Source organism: Microcebus murinus, chromosome 8 (assembly GCF_040939455.1).
Source record: "Microcebus murinus isolate Inina chromosome 8, M.murinus_Inina_mat1.0, whole genome shotgun sequence".
NCBI classification, from domain to species: Eukaryota; Metazoa; Chordata; class Mammalia; order Primates; family Cheirogaleidae; genus Microcebus; species Microcebus murinus.
The window spans coordinates 31,033,388-31,051,670 of NC_134111.1; the positions used below are offsets into that span (position 1 = coordinate 31,033,388).

At 43.2% G+C, this 18,283-nt stretch overlaps 1 protein-coding gene and 1 pseudogene across 2 annotated transcripts in view; one reads left to right on the forward strand and one right to left on the reverse strand.

Annotated features, from left to right (window-relative positions):
* The window catches only part of LYPD6B (LY6/PLAUR domain containing 6B), a 178,158-nt gene that overhangs the window by 129,989 nt on the left and 29,886 nt on the right, over positions 1 to 18,283 (forward strand). The window lies entirely within an intron of this gene.
* LOC142872609 (uncharacterized) lies at positions 10,189 to 10,307 on the reverse strand (annotated as a pseudogene).

The following is an 18,283-nucleotide window of genomic DNA, read 5'->3' on the forward strand; positions in this document are numbered from 1 at the left end:
AGTCTCACGGAGGGCTTTCCGGAAGTGTGGGATGCTAGCAGATGATCAACAGGTGTTCTCAAAATTCCATCTGCTGATAGGAGCTCCCTTTCTGAAAGCCCACCTGGAGGTGGGTGAACCGTAATGTAGAGTCAAGCAAATGGCCCTATTACCCTTAGGTTACTCTAGGTCACTTTCTAAATCCTATCATGCCTGGGCTGGGGAATTCCCAGCTTGATAAAGCAACCTCCCTCCCCAAGTTTCTGGGGATAGGAATAAGGGTGGGGCAACACAAAAATGGAGTGCCTGCCCTTATCCTTCTGCCCAGGTGGAGCAATTGCTCAAAATAGTAGCAAAGCAGGGAACCCTTGTCCCAAGAAGAGCCAGAGATCCTAACTATCTACCTAACATTAAGCCTATTTTAATGGCTGCTGGGCACCCTATTATATATATAATGTGTGGTTAGAGAGCTTTTGAGTCTATTCTACAAGAAGCTGTACCCTTGAGTTGCTCCTTTTTGACAAGTGCAGGGTTTCTCCTCACTATATGTGATAGCAAATTTCTGTTTGCTGGGCAATTGGGTTGGATTGTGGGGTGCCTAAGTGCCCTCACACTGTGAATGTTGGGTCATAGTCACAGTCTGTTCTCGGTTCTTGGTGTGCTTTTGGCTGAAGAATGGCCAGACACATCAAAAGCAAGGCAAGTGGGAAACAAAGTTTATTAAGGGAAGGACAAGATAGGTTTACAGAGAAAGAACAGGATTCGTTCACCACAGAACTATGAACGTACCCCACCGTCATAACAAAAGGGCTCTGCTTATGGTCTGGGGTCCTGTTTTATAGTGTCTGGTTTGGGCCCTCCTGTTGGTTCAGACATCATACCATGGAACCACTCTGATGGGTGATGACATGATAATTAGCCTTCGGTTACTCTAGGCAACTTTCCTTGTGCCTGGGATGCCTGGCCTGCAGGCTGGGGGATTCCCTGCATTCTTTTGCAGATTAGCAGGGGTTCCTCCTTCCCCCAGGTGTAGCAGTTGCTCGGGACAGGATTAAGGTGGGGCAGCACCAAGACAGGGTGCCCACCCTTGTCCTTCTTCCCAGTTGGGGCAATTCTTCCCAGTCGAGGCAACACCAAGGCAAGGCACCCACTTTTGTCCCTAGGAGAGTCTCAGAGGTCCTTGCTATCTACTTAACATAAACACCTTGTGTCTTGAGAAGGGTCTCTGTGGGGTGGGGCAGGAATACTGCTGGCCTGGATCCCAGGAGAACCAGGTGCGGCTCTACACCAAACTAGCTGCAAGTTCTTGGGTAAATTACTCTATTTTATAGGATCACCTGTGGACATCTAAGCAGTTCTGTAATTCCGTGCAATCAAGGGTTTTCTGAACTCTCCTGGGTCTATGAAATTGACATTAGGCAGATAAAGAGGAGAAAATGTATACACAAACTTATTATGTGCATGAGGCATCATAGGGGAAAAAAAGTGAATGCAAAAGAAACAGTGAGATTTAGGAGCTTGTGTACCTTTTTCATAAGGGAGAGGAGAGGAGGCATGTAGACAACTTAGGAGACAGTAAATGATTTGGGGGAAAGATAGATGGGCCCTCAGAAGAATAGATAGAAGATAGGAGAGTTTGTGTCTGGGTGTAGTGTTTTTTCTAGTCTCTTCTCTTGTGATAAAAGTTAATCTTCCCTGGGAGGGGAATGATGACTTTAGCTCCTTTTGGAGGATCTGTCTTTAGGCAGATAAGGGGAGCTCAGAGGGAGCCTCTCCCTGCGTTTGCTGTTTTTCAAGTGCCTTCAGCTCAAAGTAATTGTACTTATTTGACATATTTTGGGAGTGGCATATCCTGAACTCCTTCACTTGCTTTGACCAGCAGGAAAAAAACAAAGGTATTTGGGTCTTCCTGCATTCTTGGAGGCACCTATCTGGACCATGGGTCATACATGATTGGTTCTCACTGGCTCCCTGACTCTTACCTGGTGATGCTGACCTTGAACTGGTTTGCTCATGCCATGGAGGCGTCTACCCACATCATTGTGCAATATCCAAGACCCGTGGAGTAACACTGTTTCCGAGGAAGCCAAATCCTGGCATTGCTCATCCTGTATTCTATCAGAGACTAGAAAGAACCATATAATCCTGTATTCCCACCACATTCCCCTCTGCAAAGACCTCACTTGATACCTACATTGGTATAGAAAGCTTGCCTCCCTCTCTCCAGATTTGATCATTAATTGGTCTTAGCTTTTTCCAAGTTAATGTGTTGACTTCAGTGCCCTCACTGGTCCTAGGTGGGTGGGATGAGAGCTTTGAAACACTATGTGGTGGTTAGTAAAACTGCTGGCAAATAGACAAATGACCTGGTCTTTTGTGTGTGTGTGTGTGTGTGTTTGGAATGCTATTGATAATAAAGCTTCATTTGTGTAGGACTCTGCATCAGTTATCTATTGCATAACAAACTACCCTGAACTTAGTGGCTAAAAACAACAATCATTTTATTTGCTCAAGACTTTCTGGGTCATACCCCAGGAAGTCAGGCTCCAGTATCTGTGCATTAACTCCAACTGCTTCTTATTTAGTTAATGAAAACCAAATCTTCCTGACATCTTAGCAGAGTTCTCTCTGGGACCATGTGGTTTCTCCAGAGACAGGGGAATTGGCTATTTGGAGGTGGTCACTAGTCCTTTCTGGGTACACCCATGTGACCAAAAATGGATTTAGTTGCATTATAGGAGACCCTAATTTGATGTAATAGAGATACTTATGATCTCATGGAACACAGAGTAATTCTCCTGGGCCCAGTCGTGTCTCCTGGGTGTGGGATGTGGGGTGGGGAAGCGTTTGAAGAATGAGAATACTTAATAAAGCCCTTTGAAGCCTTTCAGATAGCCTCTTGGTTTTGGCTTTAGGTAATCAGAAAGACTCAGCCCCAAAGGAAAGAATGTTGTATTTATTTAGCTTTTTATTTAAGGACTGACTACCCTAGGGAGAGGGTAGGTTGACAGCCTTTTTGATCTAGTATTTGTAGAACTAAATTCAGTCCAGTCTCCAGGTAGAACAAGTAGTTCATTTAAGGAAAATGACGAGTTTCACTGACGTTTATGAGGTCCTTCTCAAAGCTGTGGATGAAGTGGTCCATAGTACCCATATCTTAGCAGTGGGCTCTTCACCCCTTCCTCAGTTTGAGGGGAATGGAACACGTTTAGGGGTGAGGATTAACTAGCATCTTAGGATGGTCATTTCTCACTTTGCATTTAGCACAGGAGTCGGGGAGAGACCACCTTTCTCAGGCTTAGTGGAAGTCACTCCGGCTACCTAACCTCTTCTCTCCCTCCAGTCCCATCCTTGTCTCTTGACTTCATAACTAGCCTCTTTGTGACGTCTTCATCCTCTTATGTGGACTAAGATTAGCATCTGTGACTGTCCCCTTGCTGCTGGGAGTGTTTGCTACAACTCTGTATGCAAGAGAACTTGCATGTGCACCCTGATGTCAGCCCGAGCTAGAACATGAGCTGGAAGACGGGCTCTGTGGACATGCACAGCCCCACCCGAGAGGAAAGAACGTGGGCTGGAATGAGGGAGACCCAGCTGCAGACACCCCCTCCCCTTCCATCATCTCTCTGCTTCCCACAGCAGTAACCTCTCTGAAGGACAGATTTCTTGATTGTCAAGCACAACATCCTAAGAACATTTTCCCCATACCAGTGGAAACTCTGTTACCTCTATAATCTTTTCCTTCAACAGATCTTGAAGAGTTTATGATCCTCTCCTGCATTAAGTATTTTTTTCTCGTGGACGCTTACTTCCCTTTTTTCTTATTCAAACCAGCTGGGACAGTTTATCCCCTAGCGCAGAAGGGAAAACCTGCCGGGCAGGTCTCTGCAGCCGAGACTGGGCTGGTTCTCTGTGCAGACAGTGCTGTGCAGCAGCTCGGCCCTGCCTTTATGACAGGATGGCCCAGAACAGACAACAGGCAGGAAGCGTCTTTTGTTTCAGAGGCCTTTGGAGCTGCTCTTTCCCCTCCATAAACTTAATTGCTTCCTGCGATGAGATGCATCAGACAGACCAGTGTGACTAGCACCTCTTTCGCTCCCTCCTGTTTGGTGAACCAGGACACTACCACTACCTGCAGCTTTGCTTTTCAGTAGGTTTAGTTGATTACAAGGTGAGAGACAGCGGGGCCTTGCAGGACAGTGCAGGAAGGGGCGTGATGTAGTGGGCTTAGAGGATTGTGGCTCACCGTAATGTGTCCTCCTGGGCATGGGGAAGTCCTCTTGCCTATTGAAGGGGAGGTTTTGTTTACCTTATCCCCATAGAGGATGTTTCAGACTTGGCATTTCCTTGAAATCACTGCAGTTTTGACTCACCCTAGGATTGCTGGGTTTAATTGTTCCCCTTTCTTATTGCTTTTATAACCAATATTCCAGGAGGACAATACTTGAAAGTTTGTGGAAGGCCCTCCTTTTCTTTTCTTTCTTTCTTTTTCTTCTTCTTCTTCTTTTTTTTTTTTACCCTGCAGTGAAGATGATTGCTTGCTTAACAACAATAAACATAGAAAGGGAGTTAAAGAAAAAAAAAAGAACTTTGCTGCAGGGTGGCTCTTGGCAAGGAATACAGAGCAGGTAACTACTTTGAGTGCTTAGAAGGGTATTGACATAACTGCGCATGTACCCGTCAGGTTGTAACCCATAGTAACGGTAGCAGCCACTTTAGCAGCATTCTTATAATCTACAGTGGCTGCTTCTTTAAAGCTTGTTACCAACAGTCCAGCTAAAGCACAGCGTCCCAAATTGAACCTTAAGCTGCTCTTGCAGTTTCATCCTTAGGAAATGGTTCTAGAATAGAGATAAAAAACTTGCTCCGTGTCTAAACATGACAAGCCCACCCACAATTTACCTGTTCTCACCAGGATCATTGTCCATATTTAGACTATGAGTATTGAGTCCTGTTTGCTTCTGAGCTGTGTTTCCCCACTCCCTTTCTCTGAATGTGGGTCCTTGCTAGACTGGAGAGGGTAAAGGTTGTTCCTCGTGGGTGGCAGATCTGTATAACCACCCAGGGTGGTGCCCCCGGATAGACAATGGGTAAATGTGTTTGGGTGGTAACATAACCTGTAGCATATACTCTGATCATAGGGGCCTAGCTTCTCTTTTGCATTGAAACCTCAGGTATGCTTTGATCAGGTGTGTGGTCAAGCCCTATTAAGTTTACTCTGGAGCTTTAGCGATATCCCCAGACTGTTGCCCAAATCACACGTGGTACGAACCTATTTGGAAATTATGCAACAGAACGCTAATGTGAGGCAGTCATGTAGACAGTTACTTGCCATCTATTAAATTGGTGTGTTTTCTGTGTTTTTAGTAGTACTTCATTTGTAATTAAGCAATATTTTAACAGATCTCCTTCAAAAGGGTAAGGTACCATAATGCAATATGGAAATAGTGGGGAGGATTTAAATCAGTTAGGAAACGAGGATCCTTAATGCATTCGCTGACCGGCTCTGAGATTGGTTATGACTCTGGAAGGGGTAAGGTTCTCCGCTGTAAAATTGTAAAACTGTACTGCCATGTTGGAGGCTTTTACTTTCCCTTGTCAACATGCCTGTTTGGCCTATTTCAATACGACATTGTATTTATTAGTTTTATACAAAGAATTCCTAAAATAACCAAGACAGTGACTGAGAGCAGAGAACCAGCTAGTGTTCCTGTAGGATTTCTGTCCTAAAACTAAAGTTACAAATGTCTTCTCTGTCGTTTCTCACCTATCTCAGGTAGATCCTGTTATCACCAGAGGCCAAATGGATAGCTCTGTGGAAAGCTTTCCTTGAATTGTGAGCTGAAATGCAGACTTTAAATACAGGGTTTTAAGATGTTAGGGAGGAAAGTGACATTGATTTATTTGTCCTGTTCTCTGCCAGCCTGAGAAACCTGTCCCGTCAGGTAATGAAGAACTGCTCTTCTCCTAACTAGACTTCAAGAGAACCATTACTCATCCCGTCATTACTGCTCCCCCTGAGTCATCCAGCCTGGTGCATGTCGGTTTCCACTGAATAAGAATCTTCAGGCAGAGGAAGCCTAGGGCCAAGGCTCCAGTTTAGCAATGGGAATTATATAAATGTGCCTTGGACATGGAGCCATGACTCCTTTTGGAAAGATATTTCACAGGTCTAGGTCTTCAGCTGTGTGTCTATTTGAGAAATTCTATTGGCCGGTCTCATCAAAAGTGTCCATCTGAATGGTCAGTGTAGAATGGTTACATGAGTGACCAGACTCTCTGGCCTGCATGGTGTTGATCTCACGGGTAAAGATACAGCTGTTAAAATGGATAGTGATTTAGGGGTACCTCTTGCCTATGCATTCTTAGTAGTGCTGCATGTAGACCCTTGAGTATTCAGTGGGGGTCTTAGTAAACCCCTTTTCAGTCCCTGTTCTTGTGATGGTACTGAGAGGGCATTCACACTTGACATGAGCCATCATAGACCAGTACTGCCGAGAGGTAGCTAGAGTCATTTCCATTTTATAAATATCACGTGTATTCTAACATGTCACTGTTCTCTGTGCTATTCTCAGGTCCTGTTGAATATGATTTGGAAGACAACTATGAGACAAAATTGTCCTAGATTATGTTTGGATGTATGGGTAGTGATAGAGATCAGCATTGGTTGGCATGTGTGTTTAGTTCCTTTTGCAGTTCAGGTTATTGCAAATTCTTGATATTTGTATCCATTTCAGATCTAGAGAAACTTAGCTTTGAAAGGGAGCCATATTTTGAGGCTTAGTTGAGCCATCGTGGTTAGTGGGAGAACATGACATGTAGAAAATCAAAAGAATATATTCAAGGCAGAATGCTGAATGCAAATTTGTGGGTTAGTAGAAAATCCTACCTCTTCTACCAATTCTTAACTAATCCTTCTTGGGTTTAGATCTACAGTCTGCTCCCCATCACTCACATCACTGTCTGAGCTCCACGACCACTCCCAACCCCTGCCCCCTGGGCTCCAGGGGGTGGAAAAATTATCTTCCATGAAACTGGTCCCTGGTGCCAAAAAGATTGGGAACTGCTGGCTTAGATAAACCAACAGTCGCTGTTACAACAGCTATTCTATCACCTTTCTTTGTCTTCAGGCACTTAAAATACATTGTTAAATAACATCAGAATTAATCCAAGGCTCTTTAGACTGTAGACTGAGCTCATTGGGGCAGGAACCTTATCGTCTTCTTCTAGAATTCTGAGGACTGAGAAAAATAAATGTTTTATAAGCATGGCATATGTGAAATAATTAGTGGCTGTGAAAATAAATCGAATGGTGACCCTGTGAAGCCCTGGCAGTTTGACGGCATGTCCTGTAGGGTCAGTGTGAGATGGAAACCTGGTTACAGGCGGGGGCAGCTGCTCTGGGACTCCTGGGCAGGCCCTGCGTGGAAAGGCAATAATGTGTGCCCGGGAGCGGGTTGACTTTACTGTTGCCTGTGATTCCTGTGTTGAAATGGGAAGTCTCAGCCCATACAAATGCTAAGGAAACAAAACCAACTCTTTTATTGCTCTTGACAACATTTATAGCCAAGTCCTGTTCGATGCCCTTATCCTTGAGGCATTCTGACAGTCATTTTAATGATTTATTTTCTTTTTCACAACCAAAAAACAAATAAAATATTTTATCGCCTGTTGGGTAGACTATGATGTCTTTCTCTTCATTTCATCACTTTCTGGGTCTATAAAATTCCCCTTCTCTTTCAGTTTTTATAACTCAAGGATAGGAATTCTGTTTTTGTCATTTCTTATGTGAGGGCTTTTTTTTTTAAGTCTTATTATTTTTGGGGGGCCCTGTACCCTCAGCTTATTTTTGTTGTTTTGTGTGTATGAGTGGAGAGGTCAGCGGACATAGAAAGCAGGACTCAAAAAAGGCCACATGTTTGCAGTAACATAGAGATGGGGGAAAAGGTTTTGAATAAAACAATTTTTTTTTTCAATGCTATTCTCCACTATTTAGAGATATAAGAATATCGAGGCTATTGGTGCTGCAGAAGAAGTGGTTGTGTTGGTTTAGGAAGAAAATAGTCTACTACTGAAATGTGTTCTGTGGTCTCTTTCCCAGGATCTGCAGTAAAAACCAATGATCTGTGTGGGAGCCCATGACATGGTGATTATTGCTCTCCATTCAGAATTGTGGGTCTTCACTCCAGGCTTCCTGCTTTCTGCCTTCCAGGCTCATTGTTTCTAGCCTTTGCCCTTTTGGCTCATTTCTGCCTCATTTTCCATATGCCTCTTTACATTAAGGTGTCAACAGTAAGCTACTCCTTACCCTGGCCGGTCATTGTGAGCTGCAAAAGCTACTTGACCACATGTGTGGGTTTGAAAGAGCAGAGCTCTCCTGGGATAGGCGATTTCTCGTTGGAGCTGATGCAGCGTGTGTGATTGTGTCAAGTTCATGGGTACAACCGGGATATCTGGTTCTGTAGGCTTCCTAATCAGAACTGGATATACTATTCCAAAAGAGATCAGACTTACTGTGATGGATCATCCAATCCACTGAGGGTCTGATTAGAATAAAACGGCAGAGGAAGATTGAATTTGCTCTGTCTGCCTGACTGCTTGAGCCGAGACGTGGATTTTCTGCTCTTGGTGCTCCTGGCTTTCAGGCCTTCATACTGTACCACCGGCTTTGCTGGGTCTCCAGCTCCCAGATGGCAAATGGGACTTTTTGGTCTCTCTAACCTCACGAGATAATACCTTTTAATAAATCTTTCCATCTGTATGTTTCATTGGTTCCATTGCTCTGGAAAACCCTAATACACTCATGAAGAAGACTTTTGCTTGATGCAGATGTTGTTATCTAAAGATGAGGCTCAGTGGTGCATTAGTTTCTTGAAGCAACAGCACAATTACTATATATTTTTTAAAAGGACGTGGTGTTTGCAATTACTCATAATTCATATAGACTAGTTGCTATCTAGTTGCTGGACTAGTTGGCTATTCTGTGCCTATGCTGTTGATTGTTTGAACCAAAATGCACACCTTTATATTTAATATCTTATTGATTTCTGTTTGATGCTTTAGTCTATCAAGGCTTATTTTGGACTTTAATTCTGTTATGAAACATAGTAGCTGCCTTTCCTGGCTTTGTGCGATCAGTAAGTTTCCTAAGAAGCCTTCTTACCTTCATTCAAGTAGTTGGTAAATATGTTAATAGGAATAAAGTAAGGAAAGGAGAGGAGAGGAGGGGAGGAGAAGGGAGAGGAGAAGAGAGGAAAAAAAGAAAGAGTTGTGCAGCATACCAATAGAACATTTAGGGTTGAGGCTTGTCTATTAAAAAACATTATTTGGCAGATCATAATTTGCTATCATTTCCCTAAGGATAAAAACATTTATGTATTGCCTTGCCAAAATCTAGGTCATATATGGAATTCCACTGATGTAATAGCCTGTAACCATGTCACAAATGCAGGGAGATTTGCTTGGCTATACTTTAGCTTGGTTCACCCATCCTAGACCTAACTAACCACTTCTTTCTTTCTTTCTTACTCACAAACCAACTACTTATCAATCTGCACCTTCACTGACTAAGTCAAAAAGATGTTTATTTGTGACTCTTCAGCATCTAGTCTAGTACTCAATTCACAAGACATGATTTTTGCTTTCAAAAAGTTCATAGTGTAGTGAAGGGAAGAGATATACACAATTTCGTCATTATGCAAACGTGATGGAGTACACTTACACAAACCTAGGTGGTACAGCTTACTACACACCTAGACTACAAACCTGCATAGCATGTTACTGTGCCGAATAGGCAATTGTAACACAGTGGTAAGTGTGTATCTAAACATAAAAAAGGTACAGTAAAAATGCTGTATAAAAGATAAAAATAGTACATCTGTATAGGGCATTTACCATAAATAGAGCTTGCAGGACTGGAAATTGTTCCAGGAAAGTTGGTGAGTGAATGAGTAGTGAGTCACTATGAAGGCCTAGGACATTACTGTAACTATTGTAGATTTTATAAACACTGTACACTTAGGCTACACTAAATTATAAAAAATTTTGTTTCTTCAATTATAAATTAATCTTAGTTTACTATAACTGTTTGACTTTATAAACTTTTAAATATTCTTAACCTTTTTAACTCTTAAGTAATAACACTGTTTAAAACAACACATTGTTGTTTTAGCTGCACAAAAATATTGTTCTTTATTTTTTTTAATACAAAGTCTACAGCACCCAGTATTCCCAGGTGGTCTCCCATGCAAGTACTAACCAGGCCCAACCCTGCTTAGCTTCCAAGATTAGATGAGATCAGGCACATTCAGGCTGGTATGGCCATAGACAAAAATGTTTTTCTTTATATCCTTAGTCTATAAACTTTTTGCTATTTAATATATTTTTTTAACTTTTAAAGATTTTTTTTTTTTTGTTAAAAAATAAGACACAAACACACACATTAGCTTAGGCCTGCACAGAGTCAGGGTCATCAATATCACTGTCTTCCACCTTCACATCTTGTCCCACTGCAGTGTCTTCAGGAGTAATAACATGCATGGAGCTGCCATCTCCTATGATAACGATGCCTCTTCTAAATCCCTCCTGAAGGGCCTGCCTGAAGCTACTTTATAGTTAAGTTTCTTTTTTTAATAAGTAGAGAGAGTATACTGTAAAATAATAATTAAAAAGTATAGTACAGGAAATACATAAACCAGTACATAGTCATTTATTGTCATTACCCAGTATTATGTACTGCAGATAATTGTGTGTGCTATACTTTTATATGACTGGCAGCACAGTAGGTTTATGTGTATGAGCCTCACCACAGACATGTGAGTAATGTGTTGTGCTGTGACATTACGACAGCTATGATGTCACTAGGGGATAGGAATTTTTCAGCTCTGTGATAATCTTATGGGACCACTGTTGTCTATGTGGGCCATCCTGGAGGGAAACGTTGGTATGAGGCACAAGAGCATGTGTGTGTGTGTTACTTGAATAATAAAGATGGAGGTTTATAAACATAATACAGTAAATAAGCTGTAGTTATGGTATAGCCAAGAGAGCAGACAACTGCCTGTGAGCTCAGGGACAAGGGAAATAAAATTTGAGCTGGGCTTTACAGAATAAGCAATCAATCATTAGTTTTAGAAAGCGTGGAAGGGCATTCAAAGAAAGGAACAAAGTGTCTGTTGGACAAACTGCCTGGAGGAGCCTGGATTCCAGGTCAGGCCTATGCAGGCCCTTCTGCCTGCCCACGTGACCTCGTCACCCCAGACCCCTGGCTCGCACTTGGTCACGTAATCGTGTAATCTACTGACTTTCTTGCCCTTTCCTCAACCATTTGGCATAGACTTCCAAACTGTGTCTGACTTTTGACTTTTGTGGGGCATTCAGGTGAAACACGTGACTGCAGGCAGTTGATAGGCTCTGTCTGGGAGCCACCTGCTTCCTGGCATGATAGCAGCCCAAGGAGTCCAGAGAAGGTAGTGGATTGGACTCTAAAAGACATCGCATGCAGCCATGTAGAATGCATACCTGCCAGATTTTAAAATTAGAGAGTAGCACCTATGCTTTAAACCAGGGCTAACTCTAATGAAAAGAGACCTTCCCCCATATACACACCCACCATCCCTGCACCCCCAGCCATCCGCCGTCTTTGCTTTGAAATGTCTTACCTGCTTTCATCCTCAGTGGAATTGCTTGTGGAGATTTGAAGTGGATCAATTCAGCTGTGTTTGCATTTTGTAGAGCATGAAAACCGTTGTTTCAGTCGTTACTTGTGGAGAGCTGAGGAACCGAATGTGCAGCCGGGTTTTTCAGATTGCAGGTGGAGTTGGCAGCATTGGTAGTTGGAGAAACAGCCCCCAAGCGCGTGAGCCGAGTCAATTCGATTAGCATCACATGGAGAGAATCAACCTGGAACACCCTGATGCCATTTTTCTTCAAATGCCTTTCTGACTACTCCTCATTTGGTGAGGAAATGCTTTTATTTTTCCATTGTTGGATCTCTGTTCCCATCAAATATGTAGCCAGCTGGCTAAGGTGGGAACTCACAAAGCTGGCTAGGATTCTGCTTTTAGGGTCCCGGCAGTCAAGAGAGATGTTTATTATATTCGGTTACCTTAGCTCTTCTTCCATTTGGCTGTTTCCTCCTGTCTCTTACTCCTCTTCACCTTGTTTCTTTGGGAGCCACTAGCATTGCTTTTTTTTTTTTTGTCAAGAAAATGGATGCAAATGACCAGGGGCAATGAAACAACTCATGCATTGATTTTGGGCTTAGAAGGGCCACGTTTTGGGAGGCAGTGGCAGGATGCTTTGCCATGGGATCTGCCAGGGACTGGAATAGATGGCTAATGCTCTGCTAGCAAATCTCATCCCTGCCGGGCACTTCAATATCCATTCCCTGCAATGAGCAGCTTCAGCAGAGCTGGTTTATGGGACTGATGGTGGTTCGTCTCAGTGTGCCACCTGAGTAACAAGAAAGCTCAACCTGCGTTATCTGCTTGTACAACCTAGCACTTTTGCCTTCCTGTAAGAGTTGCTTTTCTACAATTGAAAGAAAAAAAAAATTGAAAGGGAGTTGACATTTATTGAGCACTTATTATATGCCAAGCATTGTGAAACATACTTTATAGTTAATTCATTTAATTTAATTCTCACTGTTTCTTATAATTTACTCCTCACCGCAGCCCTGAAATGTACATGTTACTGTCCTGACTTATAGGTGAGGAAATGGAAACTCCAAGAAGGCAAGCAATTTGCGTAGGTTCAACAATTCCTAGCAGTTCCTAAGTTTTGGATCTGAACAAGGAATCCCTGACTCCCATTAAATCCAGGATACACTAAGCCTTAAGAATAACTTGTGTTCCATTAGGGATATTCAGTCTGAGAAGTGATTAGGCTTCCAGCACAGTCTCTTTAGGTGGAATGCAGGATATAGACAGTGGTTCATCCTTTCTTCTGTTGCCATCCAATAATGCCAGAGCTTTGATATTTCATTTTCATTCTCTGAAAATTGAAAATACTATAAAGACAACATCATGTCATTGTTGTCATCTACAGGTCAGTGCAAAATTAACTAAAAGGCCGTTTTCTCCCACTTTCTCCCCCTCGCCCCCATGAGACAAGGGGCCACGTGGTGTAGCCCCAGTTCCCAGAGCAGAGCTTGTTGGAGTTAAAGCACTCGGAGTCTCTGTCCACTTCCAGATGGACACTGGCAGCTAACTCACCTTGCTTTTGAAATTTTGTTTTCCTTTAAACTTGAGAAATGCCTTTAATGCTTTCTTCCCGATACTAATACATGTAGACATGGTCTTCTAAGCCTAACGACTGTTTTATGAGCTCCTGGAAACCTGTCAGTGGTATATATTCTTCTCTTTCTCACCAAATGATGCATCCCTGTACTTACTCTAACCAGTAGGTCTTGTCAGTAAATCTGTCAGAGGACAGGCCGATCTGCACAAAGCACGCGATGGAATGAAAAGCAGCCCTTTCAAGCTTGGGAGGATGGAGATTACATTTTTTTTTTTTAAATTCATCTCAAAAAATAAAAGTGTGCATCTATCAGTTTTCATTCTTATCTGGCTACTGCAATGGTCAAGAGATTATTATTCATTGTTCCTTCCTTGGCCAGTTGGTAGATTCCCAAGTTTGGGAGCCAGGAAAGGCAGTTCCATCTGTACACACTGAGTTCAGAGTCACTGACCAGTGGCAGGCCAGAGGCAGAAGTGCATGCTGGGAACTCAGTCACTGACCAGGGGCAGGCCAGAGGCAGAAGTGCATGCTGGGAACTCAGTCACTGACCAGTGGCAGGCCAGAGGCAGAAGTGCATGCTGGGGGCCTGCCCCCGCTTCCCAGGGCGATGCTAAAGCACCGGTCCTTCCGGAAGAATCCGAAGGGAGGTTTGTGCGTGGAGTTATCAGATGGCTGGGGATCAGAGAGCCTCAATTTCTCCTGGGATAATGATGGATCTTCGATGTGAATTAGAAAGCTTTGCAATTATGCAGATAACTTTCAGAGACAGCACAGGATATTTTAACTCTCAAACCAAGTCTGCCCGCCTCAGTCACTCTCAGCGGTTAGCCGGCAGTGCCGGTAACTATTACAAAATCTGGAGCTTTCGTGTTGGCGAATTGCTCACGAAATGCAGAGAGCTGTGCGACTTATTTTAAGGAGATTTTATATTCCTAACAGGAATGACTAAAAAGACAGGCTCTGTTGCTCGGATCAGCACATGTGCCACAAACGTGATTTCCCCCCTAGATTTCTAACTGGGATCTATTTCTGTTAGCAGTGTTGGTGAGTGCCCAAAAGGTCATTTTGATTTGTTAGTTTTTAAACCAGGCATTCAGGATATCCAGGAATTAATCGGTTCTCAGAGAGCTGCTAATTCATAATTTACAATCTCTTGCCACTAATATCATTGAAAGCAAAGTCATGATCCCTTCGGCATTCTGTATCCTAAAACAATGACGTGCTGTCCTGCCCGGGGCAAAGCTTAACTGGCACCATTGCTTTGTGTGTCATCTGTATTCTCCCCGGTTTTTCTAAATTGACAATAAGAAGCATCTGTGGTTTAGGAAATCTTTTAGTTAGACGAGATAATTCATAAAACCGGCAGGAAATCTTTCAAGCTAAGTGAAAACATAAAAAGCTATAAATTCAGTGGAAATTTTCTCCAACATTCAATCACTTTTATTTATTTATTTTTCCTGACCAATAAGATAAGGAAAAGAAATGCTGGGAATAGGAAAGGCCGTCCCTTTGTAACTGGCAAGAAGGTGGGTTTTGGTTTGCCTAACTTTTCTCCAGGAAGATTTAATCAGTGTTTGCTGTCAAAGAAGAGAAATGCTCTAGCTTCAGCGAAGACACTCTGTCTGTCTCGATAAACACAGTTAAGGTGACGGTAGGCCTGTGTGAGAAAGTGCGGGGAATGCTTTTTATGATTGGAATACAAAAAGACAGATTTACTAGGGGCTCTGCGGGTTTTTTTTTTTTTTTCCTCCCTAAACTTCCTGATTCAGCGGGCAGCTCGGTAGCCAGTACAATGTTATACGCTGTTATACAAGTGAAACCAGCCGGATTTAATGATTCCCTGCTTCTGGGCCATAATTCTTTGGTAGCAGTGAGAATTCCAAACCTGCAGCATTTCTTTACCTTCCCCAGGCCACATGCAGCCCTTTTCTTAAGGTGGTTTTTGGTGGTGGTGGTGGTGGTGGTTTTTGTTTTGTTTTGGCCTTAGCCTCCAAAAGGGTAAAGAAAGGCAAAAAGAAATAAGCAAGCATTGAAATATGATTTGAGTCAGAGCAGGTGTTAACTAGACTCTTTTCTTATTAGAAGCTCCCTGAGTTTTATTTGTAGGCAGCAGGCTCTGGGTCTGCAGGTCTCCCGCTGCTGCGAGGCCCAGCCTGGCGTGGTGTCCCCAGGAGCCCTGTCCCCATCCTCAGTCTGGGCCTGGTTAGGGCGTCTGGGGGCTGGCTGTGCCACAGGCACTCAAAGGACCTGGAAAGAATCCTGGCCCCACGGCTTCAAAGTACATGAAATGATTTTTGTTTTCTGAGTCCTCAGTTGGCCAATTTAATGCACCTGAAAAGGCCCCTCGACTAGCCTTACCTGCTCTGTGACCTTGGACCAGGCCCTGCACCTCTCTCTGATCCTACTTCCTCGTCTTGTCTGTGGCTGGGCTTGGACTAGATCACTGGTTTTTCAGATGTTTTAAGCTATGGAACCCTTTACCCAAATGGAATTTTGTGAAATATCCTAAAATGTGATCTGTTCTCATTTAAATGGGGGATGAGGGACCCAGAGTACCTCCCACTACACTCCAGTCCCCTTCATCTGTTGGAACTCCGTGCTGGCTGGTGGGGCCACCTCCATTCCAGTTTAATGACAGACTGGCTGACTGTGCAGGAAGTTGCATTAAATGAAGGCCTGAAAATGCAGGTAATTTTACCTTTGTTAATCCTGAGTCCTGGAGACAGCGTTATCTTACAAGTTTTAAGCGAAGCAACTTAAAATGACTTCATCCATGTTAAGTTTGTAAACACCAATCGTCCTTGTCTTTTCTGTGCCTTGCTCTTGTAACTAGAGTCTTTTAGCGCTTGCTGCTGTTCAGTGACAGCAGAGGAGCAAACGAATCAGGGTGATGAATTCTGCCGAGCTCCCTTGACATCTCAGAACTCTATCAGGCCCTCAGTTGCCCCCTGTCCCCAGATTCCAGAAACCCAGACTCTTTGCACCCCACCTTCTACCCCTCGGACCCCTCTGCTGCACGAACACCGTATCAACTTTCTTAAACTCTGTGTTGATCCTGGAAGTCTCCTTTGCAAAAGAGTCTCAGTGCTTGAATGACCAAAACTCAAACTCCTGACTTTCTGAATACTCCATGGATGCTTTAATTTTCCTATCAAACCCTATTTTCCAGCTCCTTCCAATACACCTCCATTTCACTGTGTCATTCTCACCCTGTTCTCTGGCCCCAAGCCTGTGGTCGTACTCTTTGCCCATCTCACTATATGCTTCTCCCCATAGACACCCTACGTCATGGTTGTCCCTTACCAACATCCTTTACAGCTCACCCTCTTCTCCCTCCCGTGGTACTTAGTGAGAGGCAGCAGGGTGTGGCCGTGAGATTACAGAACCGGGAGAGACGCTAGGGCCACCTTCCTGGAATTCTGCTGCTTATCTGCGAAATGCCCTTGGCTAAGCCCCTTGACCTCTTTGGTCACAGTTTTCTTGTCTATATAATGGGGTTAATAATGCACTATCTTCTCTCTTACCTACTTCACCATGTGGTTGTAGGAATCAAAAGAGGTGTTGTATGTAAATGCACTTTAATTTTAAGCACTCTGTGTATTTCAGTTTTTGTTCTTAATAATAAGGCATTAGCATGAGGTATTATCACTATCACTTATTGTAGTCTATAGCACTCATTTTAATTCTTAGTTACGCTCTGCCTTTTGCTTACTCTAGTCATTTCGTGTGCCACCAGTTATTTTGGTCAAAGGTTGTTTTAATATTGTAAAACTCCACAGTGGTTATCAGTAGTGTTGGGCACATAGTAGGTACTTGATATAGATTTGTTTAATAGAAATTTGGTCTCTGATGTCCTCCAAGCACCTTGCTATTTGTGGTGTGCTGGCAGCAGAGGTCATTTATTCATCGGGAGACTACTTGAAATTCTGGCAATCCTCAGTCCTCCCAAAGCAAGATCGATATTCTAAGGGTTGAAAATGGACATAGAGGACCTTAACAAGCAGCGTAAATAAGTCGTTTGGGTGAGGTACTCTCCTGAAAATTAATTCAAGTGGAACTCAGTTCTAGGACCAGTTAGAATGAATCTAGCTGTCAGTCCCTTGGGTCAGCGTAACCTTTCTAAAACTCGCAGGGTGCTCACCACCAACCAGGAGAGAGTCCCTGCCAGTAAGAATGCTGCCAGGCTGTCAGAACGATGCTGTTATTCACTGAGGAGTCTGCTGCTTCAGAAATAGCAAAATAGCCCTTTGATGGCTTCAAGAGGCTATGTATTTTCACAGCCCACGTGACTTTGCATTCAAAGGTTCCTGTATTAAGTTATGTCCATTATCAGAGTGAATGCTCCTAGCACTTTAGTAAGTGGATGGCAAATACTTCTTCGTGTAAGTGAAAATTATTTCATTTTGGATCGTAGGGAAATATATCATTTTTAAAAGATAACTAGAATCCCTTCAGGAAAATAAGGTGAGCATATTGGTATAAACTGTTAGGGAAACAGAGGCCTTCTGGGTGCTACTTACTACACTGGAGATTTAATTTGCAAAGGGTAAGCTGGCCATCAGTAAAGTTTAATTTTTTTTGCCTTCCAAGCTTGGCATATCTACTATACCTTATGCTTCTGGAGGAATCGAACTTTGGTGGAAGGGTGAAATTTCTGAACCAAGAATGGGGACATGAGAGCTATGGAGATTGCTAAAAATCATCAAAGTATGAGATTGCCCAGTTCCAAGTAGACAGAGCCTCAGCTAGTGTGCTGGCTCCTTTCCTCCCCTCTCTTCCCCTCCCCTCCCCACCCTCCCTCCCTTTACCTTCCCCTTTTCCTGAGACATTTCTTCTACTTGGCCAATCTATAATGTATGTAGATTTGTTTTTTGCAGATGTGCTTATTTCTGGGAACATCTCTGCATGGTTTCAGCATAAATAATATGCTTCCCTACCTACCACAAGCTACAAGAATTGCTAGCATTTTAGAAGAATGAATGTAGCAGAGTTAGTAATGCTCCATAATTCACCGTCCCTGTGGCAACTGCCACATGTTTGCCATTTGTACCTAGACTAACTTCAT